The 10,810-nt window shown below is 37.7% G+C and overlaps 1 long non-coding RNA gene across 2 annotated transcripts; it reads left to right on the top strand.

Moving 5' to 3' along the window:
- The first annotated feature begins 250 nt into the window (after positions 1-250).
- Positions 251-894, top strand: LOC147608225 (uncharacterized). 2 transcript variants are annotated; one of them, XR_015264440.1, is made up of 2 exons: positions 251-415; positions 524-894. It is a non-coding gene; the product is annotated as an uncharacterized LOC147608225 (long non-coding RNA). The 2 variants fall into 2 exon arrangements; XR_015264441.1 differs by having other exon boundaries at positions 257-415; positions 514-894.
- Positions 895-10,810: the final 9,916 nt, after the last annotated feature.

The raw sequence follows: 10,810 nt of genomic DNA, 5'->3' as shown, positions 1-10,810 counted from the left end.
TTAGTGAAAGAAGGGTGATTATTTTTCAGCCGTTCAAATGAAAGATAGGGAGTACCTTTCAAAAACGAACCCCGGTGGAAAATGTCTAAAAACTTGAAACTTGTTGTGACCGTAGATGGATGAAACATGTGAGCATCGAGACCGTGGATTGTCGATTGCAATGATTTGTCGAGCGGATTGCTATCCCTTCACTGATTCGTCCAGCTGGCACTGTAACGAATCACAGACCTCTTGCACATATTCTTTAAAAGATGTTCTTATTATAGGCCACTCTTCACGGCCATGATGATGAGTAAACGTCTGTCGAAGCTGTTTGTGTTTTGCCTTGTGCTCAGCTTTCTCGTCGCCAACGCAGAAGCTTCCAGAAGTATGTCGTCACACCGTGTCTTGAACCAGCAGGTCGTCGTAACAGCAGGTGAACATATTTCCTTTTTAAATATTTTCATCTAAACATGAGGTTGCAAGCTTGCTTCGATTGTGGATAATGTGACATTTCTAATGTTCTCATTGTAGTTTGCCCCAGCTGTTCAGAACCACGTTATTGTTGCCAGTGTGATGACGATCACAGTAGTTGCCAATGCCAGGAAATATGCACATGAAGTCTTGACATGTTCCTAGTGTAAATATGAAGCACTTCCATTGTAGATATTTGGTTGCCCACCATCATGATGACAATATCATATGAGGGACTATGGGTTACTACTACCAACATCATTAAGTACTATGAGGGACAGATCACATCCCTAGTTAGGTATAGTTGGGGACAAGCGAGTCCAAGTTTCCACCTAGCACTCTCGTGCTCAATCTATATTTTGGTAGCCATGTAGTTCCCTCAAGCAATAAGAATGTATAATTATAGCAATAAGAATGTATAATTATAGAATGTTTTACTCCTATGTTTCTATTGAATTCTGTAAAGATTTTTTTTTTTTTTTTTTTTTGTACACACCCGGGGCCCAGTCAAGTGGGTGGAATAAGAATGTATAATTATAGAATGTTTTACTCCTATGTTTCTATTGAATTCTGTAAAGATTATGAGGATGGCAGCAAGGTTAACACCATTTCAGTCCTTTTTTGGTGATCTCACGCATGATGTTAGTGTTCTTTGAATACAATTTCTATTTGTTAACTACACTCAATTCATTCCCCATTGAACTCCGAAACAAAGAAAATTGATATAGTGTTCTTCATAAATCTTGAATTAACAAATGGTCATAGTCCGCGACCTAAGCTCATGAAGAAATCACAGGGCTCACATGCACTTCATAAATATCAAATTAAAGAGGGAGCAATATATGTTTTTGATGGTCTATTTTTTTTGCACATAGAGTTTTCGCTTGCGTGTGTGTGTTATAAATAAATGAATATATATATATATATATATATATATATATATATACATATATATATACACACACACATACATACATACGTACATACACACATACAAATCCACTTTGAACAGGATCTATCACTCCTTCATACAGTTTGCCTTGTATATGCTACTTACATTGCAAACTGGTTTTCCTGTTCTGATGTCTTGGTGCCTTCTTGCACCTCCTAGTTCTAGTCCACCAATTGAAAGTGTTTGTGCGAGCTAAGATCACTTTGGCTTTTGATTAGATGTTTTCGCTCATTCTGTTCCAAACTGCCACTCTGGATGTTCTCATCTATAATGGCTTAGCTTCTTGGACAACCTATTGGATCTCAATCCAGATTTGGTGCCATCCGCACACTTGAGTCCTAGTCTCCTAAGGGTTCAATGTCCTAATGGCACAAGTTTTCCACTCATCCAACTCATTGAAGAAGTAGCAATGTGCAATTCTTCTCAGTTGATCTTTATTAACCAATTGGCTCTGATACCAACTGTGAGATCCCTGTTCCCACCGCGCAACGGATTCGGGGTACTAGCAGCGGAAGTAGCACTTCTTGCGCCAGGCAGTGTCCCACACTCGGGGCCTCATCAACGGATATCGGACAAAAGACTAATCCGTCGGTTTTTCCAAAATCGAACCCGGAAAAACTTCCCTTAACCGGAAAGCACGGGCGATTCCTCCAGGATAACTTTTTACTCTAACGTAATCAAAGCCATTAATAGTGATCAAACTGATCCGACTGCACCTATAAAGATACTCGGTCAGATCAAGGAAGAAACTTGCACTTGGATCATTGGGATCAACGTTTTTTTTCCCATCAAGAGGCACAGCTGTTGATTCCTATCCATAGAACAATTACTATCCGGGACTTACTTCATCTATCGTAATAACGGAAATTGAGTCTCGATTTACGGATCCATCAGTCCAGCCTAACCCCATCCAATCCCATGGGTTAGCCAACCGCCCAACCACTGTAGTGATGGGATCCAATTTGGAATTTGGTTAGGTTTTGTCCCAGGTACCAAGGAAAAGAGTTCCAAGGCCCCCTAGCCGGAAGTTCATGCAAACATAAAACTAGCCACACCACTTACTCGCCCGATATGAAATTGCCTTTTTCTTAGCATCAGCTAACTTTAAAACAATCCTTTAATGAAACCATAGTACCACTGATCATAATCTTCCAATTTATCCGGTTGATTCATAATTTTCCATCATTCCTTCATCAGAGTATCTATGGCATCATTGGCAACTAGAACGCTCACCACCTGTCCACACAGGGGCCTTTTCAATAGTTCCTAGCCCATAATACTCGGCAATATAATCACTTATAAAAGTCAAGATGGACTCTCGTTGAAGATCAGCAAGATCAACCAAACAGATCCATATAAAGAGCCATGGACTCATCCATTGAAGACCAGCAAGGTCAATCAACCAGATCCATGCCCGGTTTCACAAAACAACTCTTACTCCTTGTTCCAATATCTTCCACGACGCATGTGTGGGTATCTTCGGCGACCCAGAGCCCGAGCACCATATGGTCAGCACCCTCTAGGATCCTTCGCAGGTGACCTAGCGCTTCACTCATAGGCCGCTTCGTTGGTCCCTCATCCACCGTACCGGAAGCTCACCATTTAAATCGAACCGAGGGCTGGTCAAGACCTCAGTCGACCTTGCTACGCGAGACGTCCTCCATTGACTCTCCGTCAGCAGTTGCAACTTTAACAGTTAGGTCTTCATGACCTTAATCCACAAGACGGTCAAAATGCTTCCCCAGCATTCTTGACATAAAACAGTCATTTACAAATAGTCACAAAATACAGTTTCTAAATCGAACTCTCGTCTTTCCACATTATCCCTCCTTAGTCCACATTATTTATTCCACATTCCATTCAATGTGTACTCATTCTCATCCATTTCCTCATATCGACGACACATTAATTCACATTCACATCCATACATCCACATTTACATGCATACATCCATTTTCACATCCTCATTTATACATCCACATCCCATATCCACATTCATACATCCACATCCATACATCCACATCCACATCCACATCCACATTCACATCCATACATCCACATCTACATGCATACCTCCATTTTCACATCCTCATTTATACATCCACATCCCATATCTACATTCATACATACACATCCATATCCACATCCATACATCCACATCCACATCCACATTCTATTCACATCCATATATCCACATCTACATGCATACATCCATTATCACGTCCTCATTCATACATCCACATCTACATGCATACATCCATTATCACGTCCTCATTCATACATCCACATCCACATACATACATACATCCACATCCACATTCCCATTCACATCTATACATCCACATCTACATCCACATACATACATACATCCACATCCACATTCCCATTCACATCTATACATTCACATCTATACATCCACATCTACATCCACATTCCCATTCACATCTATACATCCACATTCATATACATCCACATCCACATTCCCATTCACATCTATACATCCACATCTACATCCACATACATACATACATCCACATCCACATTCCCATTCACATCTATACATCCACATCTACATCCACATTCACATACATCCACATCCACATTCCCATTCACATCTATACATCCACATCTACATCCACATTCACATCTATACATCCACATCTACATCCACATACATACATACATCCACATCATGCATATACATCTTCATGCAAACATCCATTTTTACATTCATACATCCATACTCCCATCTCCACATCCACACATCCACATACATACATCCATACTCCCATCTCCACATCCACATCCACACATCCACATACATACATCCATTTTCACATTCCCATTCATATAACCCCATATGCCTTCACATCTAATCTTTTACATCACATCCATTCTCGCCCTATCACAACCCATATATATCTTATCCTATCACATACACTTCTTACCTCATCCCATACACATCTTATCACATCTTAATTCATCTTATCACCTCTTATCACCTCTTATACACCTCTTATCACATCCTATCACATCTCATATCTATTTATAGAATACAAGAGAATTCTTATATTTGATATAAGATTTCTTTACACATTTACTTATGCATAAATTCCATTTAAGGAGATTAATACTTCCGAAGTAAAATCAATCTTTTATGCATCTTCCTATGCATAAATTCATTTTAAATGAAAATGACACTTTTGAATTAAAATTCAATCTTTTATGCATCTTCCTATGCATAAATTCAATTTAGATGAGAATGACACTTTTGAATTAAAAATCAATCTTTTATGCATCTTCCTATGTATAAATTCAATTTAGATGAGAATGACACTTTTGAATTAAAAATTAATTTTTTATGCATCTTCTTATGCATAAATTCAATTTGGTAGGAATTACACTTTTAGAATAAAAGAATTTCTCTTATGCATCTAAGTTATGCATAAAATCCATTTATGATGAAAATCACACTTTTAGTATAAAAAGAATATCTTTTATGCATATTCATCAAATTTGTAACTCTTCACTACCATTCATCAATTAACTTCAATAGCATTAAAAAACCATTCCAATTAAGCTTCTCAAGCTTGAGAGGGGTTGAGAAGAGAGAAGCATTGAGAAATTATAGAAAAGATCAAAATTCACCATTTACCTTACAATTTGCTTGATTCTTTGTTCACGGTAGAGGTCCCCAACCAATCAATTGGTTAAGTATGTTGATGGAGCCAATAATGGGGATTGAAGAAAGAGGAAAGCTCCAATTTCTTCAATTTGGAGAGAATTTTAGAGAATAGTAGAAATTAGCATTATTTCAGCGTAACTCTAGCATAGTAAAATTCTTCTATTTTTTTTCAAAGGGCTCATGTTCTATTTATAGGAGAGGGAAGCTCTAACCAAAGCTAACTGAATTCTAGAATTTTCTAAATTCAGTTTGGTTGAATTTAGACTAGATTTGAACCTAGTTTAGTTACTTTTTGATTCGGTTTGGTTCCATTTTGATTTGGTTTAGTTCAAGAGAGAGGAGAGATAAAAATATCACATTATTTTTGAGTTTAAAACTCATTCAAGCATGTGAAATATGCACCTCCTTTAAAGAACTCCCCTTCCTTACATATGTGTCAAAATGGAATCATTATACCCAAAATATCTCATATTTTTAATATTGCTCATAGTTTTTTACTAATAAACCTTGTACATTTTCAACTCTTCATCTTATGTGAAATATGCACCTCCTTTAAAGAACTCCCCTTCCTTACATATGTGTCAAAATGGATTTATTATACCCAAAATATCTCATATTTTTAATATTGCTCATAGTTTTTTACTAATAAACCTTGTACATTTTCAACTCTTCATCTTATGTGAGCATTTACTCATTTTTGGGTATCTTCTTTTACAAATTGGATTTATCTCCTCCCTACACATGGATTGATTCTATTGGCCCATATGAGCCTTAATTGGACCATAATCCAAAAATTTCTGAAAATCTAGACCCTTAGGCTAAGGTCCTTTATACCCATTTCCAATTAATTCCAATTGCACATTGGAAAGTTCTTTTTGAATTTCTGTTTCAGGGAAACTTATTTTAATAAGATGAGATAATTTTCTATCCAAAAATATTAAAAATCTGAATATTCTCTCTCTAAAATATTTTCTCTCTCTAGATTAAAATAGTTAGAAACAAGGTCTTTATATTTCTGAAGAGGGATTGATTACAGGAGGGGAAGATACTAGACATCAAAAGGGGGTTGGGGGAGGAATCTTACATTCTACCCTACTTAAAAAAATCATCATGGATAAAACTAATTCTTGTTGCCAAGCCATGAAGGAGATTAAGAAAGAAGGAGATTGATGGGAGTAAGATTACTATGAGCGACAAGTAAAAGTTACGACTTATATAAAGGAAGGAGCTAGCGTAACTTAGAAGCCAACGGTATCTTGCCCCACTGAAGTTTTACCATCTTTCCATGATTTGGGTTTGGCACATATTTCTATGAAATACATTAAGAACTTTGAGATGAGGAGATAAAAGAAGCTTGTAAGCTAAGTCACTTACTTTCTTTGAATTTAGATAAGGCTCACAATATCTGGGGGATACCTTCTTAAACTCCCCAATACATAAAGAACTTCTTTTGGGCCGTACTCGAATGAAGACCAAAACCTTGGTATCCAAAACACCGATTTTTACTTCTGAACTCATTGTTCTGAATCCTTAAAACAGGTGGAACTCCTGAGAAGTATTCTAGGGAAAGGGTCTTCCTTTTTTAAACAGAATCTTTCTTTTATTTTAGAGAGGGAATAATTATAAGATCAAAAAGGGAGGTTCTTACTCCTGTATACCTCGAAGGTTGGGGAGGAATCTTACACAAATGATTTGGAAAAGTAGCATCTTGCAAGATACACATATAAATGATGGAGTGTTATTAATGCCCAAAGAATGTCATATGCTTTGTTTGTACACTCATGTTTATGTTTTTTTCGTGAAGGAGTTTTTTAATTCTTTGTTGAATTATATATTTAAACTTTGATTTGTTTCAAAGTGAAGGACGTCGTATAATACTATGTAAAGTTTTGCTGTTTTGTTGGTAGTTAGAAAAGGATTTGGATCAACGAGCTCTTACAAAGTCTGAGCAAAACTTTCCGAGCAAGACCTAAACCGAGCAAAATGTGGCAACTTTGAAGATGGCAATCAACACCAATATTCATTCTTTTGTTGAGCATATGCATACACACACACTCTCTCTCTCTCTCATGTCATTCTTTCTTCTCATATACTCTCTCAATATGTCCCACCATATATATATCTCTCTCTCTCTCTCTAAATATATATATATATATATAGTTCATGGGAAGTGTCTAGAAGTGTATGTACAAGAAGCGGCCTACTTATACTTGCTCATCTCCCTCTCTCTCTTCTTCTTACGTGTAGGTGTTCGTGCCGACGCGGACACCTACAAGGAAGATAGTTTGCATCAAAATTATATTGTTTGATCCTTTAGCGTAGCAGTGTGAACGGTTCATGTTACATTTTGTTTGATTGTGGGTGCACCCCATCAGTTCTTTTTCTTCTCTCTCCATCTCTGTAAGCTTTATCTCATGGCTCGTATTTTGCAGTCGTGTCCCGCTAATTGGAATGTGTTCAAAAGGTGTTGCAACAAGACTAACAATGATGAGGACTTTCACTACAAAAATCTATCTTCTCTCACTAATCTCCTAGTTTCACTCTTCCTCTTCTCCTTATAACTCTCCAAAATCTGCCGGTAGCTCTCTCTTTCCAACCAACCGAAGAGTGTCTCTCTCTTACTTGTAGGTGTCCGCACCGGCGCAGACACCTACAAGCAAGAGAGAGAGAGTCTTTGGTTTAGGCATTCGCTTTGCCATACCATCCTCAGAGAAGGGTTTGACCGAGTGACTCAATAGGACAATGGAACAACATAAATGATAGATGAGGAAAAAATTAAAAACTAAAACAAAAAAATGATCATTGAATCCACAACAAATAGTGAGTATTTCTTACTCCCAAAAAACTCTCATTGTCAGCAATGCATATGCAAAATAACAATGCTCTTGTAAGTGGGCAGAAATTGAATGGTACTCGCTACTGTGTCAAAACTGAACAAAGTACATGTGCAATATGGAAGATCTAAAGAGTATCTTTTCGAAGAAGTCATCCAGTCGGTAATATCGTTGTCTGAGTCATTATCCGAAGAGAAATGTACATCGTACTCTCTTAATCCCACTTCTTTAGCATAATTTCTACTAGTATTAGCCCTAGAGATCTCTCCAGATGATCCTTCAATTTGCATATGATAACCATTATGCAAGAATCTTGCGTATTTGTCTTTGTTTAAAGTGAAGCAAGCATTTATTGCATCTTCTGTTTGAGGGCTTTTGTCACTATAATCCATTACATCAGTCTCATGTGAGGATGATAATCTATCTTCTTTCCTTAAAACTCCTTTTGACACCACCCCCAGTCTCACTATATCAGAATGAGGTCCTATTGTAATAGTGCCTCTGTGCTAGCTTTGCATACAACAGGACTGAACAAGCCAAGGTCTTCCCAATAGGATGGGAAAGAAGGTTTCATAGGTATGAGGCCTTACAACTAAATAACTCACAAGAAATTGAAGTCCTCCTACTATTGTTTTAACCTCCTTTAGAATTTCTAAAGGTTTGATACGTCTTTGATCTGCCACTCTTAATACTAAGTAGCAATATGCAAAAAAAATAGTGAATTATAATTCAAAAAAAAAGATCATAAACTCATTGTAGCTCTATCAAGATTAGATGAACTATTTGCAACTATCAAATCTTGGTTTGTAGTGTCATCACTATTTGTAGAGGTTTCAGCTTTTATAATGGCTAGAGATTATAGCATAATGGCTGCACGTTTTTTACCAGATTCCAAGAAAACACCCTAAATAGTAAACAAACCTATGCTTGAGGTAAAGGATGAGAGAACAAGATAAAGACTCAACCTTTATGAGAGTTGTTGTGGGACCTCTTGTAAAGTTTAGAGCGATGTATCCTTACTATTTTTACTTTTTGGCCTAACAATGGTAGCTTCTATTCTAATGAAGTCATTCACCTCAAATAACTCCACAAAATGAGTAAGATAACCCTCACTAGACCAATTTTGTGGTGTACCTAGCTTCTTTGTCCAACAAGTCAACTTTTAGGAGCCTTGGATATGTTGGGGTATGGGCTTGTTGCACCTCTTGTGAGAAACCCCTCTAAGTTAGAAGCCATGTGCAACATGTGTGGCAAGAAGCATGTGTTCATAAATGAAGGCAAGAAGCATATGTAAGCAAGAAGCAGGTGTCAAACTTGTATAAAAAGAACTTCTATGAGTCATTTTCATCTTTTACAATCTATTATATTTGTGTCTACATGCTATTGTTGCTGTCCTATTAAGAGTTTCCAATTAGGGTTGTTTTGTTGAATCATAATCATTAGGGGTACCAAGGAAAAGAGTTCCAAGGCCCCCTAGCCGGAAGTTCATGCAAACATAAAACTAGCCACACCACTTACTCGCCCAATATGAAATTGCCTTTTTCTTAGCATCAGCTAACTTTAAAACAATCCTTTAATGTAACCATAGTACCACTGATCATAATCTTCCAATTTATCCGGTTGATTCATAATTTTCCATCATTCCTTCATCAGAGTATCTATGGCATCATTGGCAACTAGAACGCTCACCACCTGTCCACACAGGGGCCTTTTCAATAGTTCCTAGCCCATAATACTCGGCAATATAATCACTTATAAAAATCAAGATGGACTCTCGTTGAAGATCAGTAAGATCAACCAAACAGATCCATATAAAGAGTCATGGACTCATCCATTGAAGACCAGCAAGGTCAATCAACCAGATCCATGCCCGGTTTCACAAAACAACTCTTACTCCTTGTTCCAATATCTTCCACGACGCACGTGTGGGTATCTTCGATGACCCAGAGCCCGAGCACCGTATGGTCAGCACCCTCTCTAGGATCCTTCGTAGGTGACCTAGCGCTTCACTCATAGGCCGCTTCCTTGGTCCCTCATCCACCGTACCGGAAGCTCACCATTTAAATCGAACCGAGGCTGGTCAAGACCTCAGTCGACCTTGCTACGTGAGACGTCCTCCATTGACTCTCCGTCAGCAGTTGCAACTTTAACAGTTAGGTCTTCATGACCTTAATCCACAAGACGGTCAAAATGCTTCCCCAGCATTCTTGACATAAAACAGTCATTTACAAACAGTCACAAAATACAGTTTCTAAATCGAACTCTCGTCTTTCCACATTATCCCTCCTTAGTCCACATTACTTATTCCACATTCCATTCAATGTGTACTCATTCTCATCCATTTCCTCATATCGACGACACATTAATTCACATACACATTCACATTCACATCCATACATCCACATTTACATGCATACATCCATTTTCACATCCTCATTTATACATCCACATCCCATATCCACATTCATACATCCACATCCATATCCACATCCATACATCCACATCCACATCCACATTCACATCCATACATCCACATCTACATGCATACCTCCATTTTCACATCCTCATTTATACATCCACATCCCATATCTACATTCATACATACACATCCATATCCACATCCATACATCCACATCCACATCCACATTCATATTCACATCCATATATCCACATCTACATGCATACATCCATTATCACGTCCTCATTCATACATCCACATCCACATACATACATACATCCACATCCACATTTCCATTCACATCTATACATCCACATCTACATCCACATACATACATACATCCACATCCACATTCCCATTCACATCTATACATCCACATCTACATCCACATTCCCATTCACATCTATACATCCACATTCATATACATC

This window comes from Cibotium barometz, chromosome 53 (assembly GCF_041138505.1).
Source record: "Cibotium barometz isolate CiBa-2024 chromosome 53, ASM4113850v1, whole genome shotgun sequence".
Lineage (NCBI taxonomy): Eukaryota > Viridiplantae > Streptophyta > Polypodiopsida > Cyatheales > Cibotiaceae > Cibotium > Cibotium barometz.
Note: the sequence above shows the minus strand (reverse complement) of the source record. Positions and strands in the feature narration are given on the sequence as shown.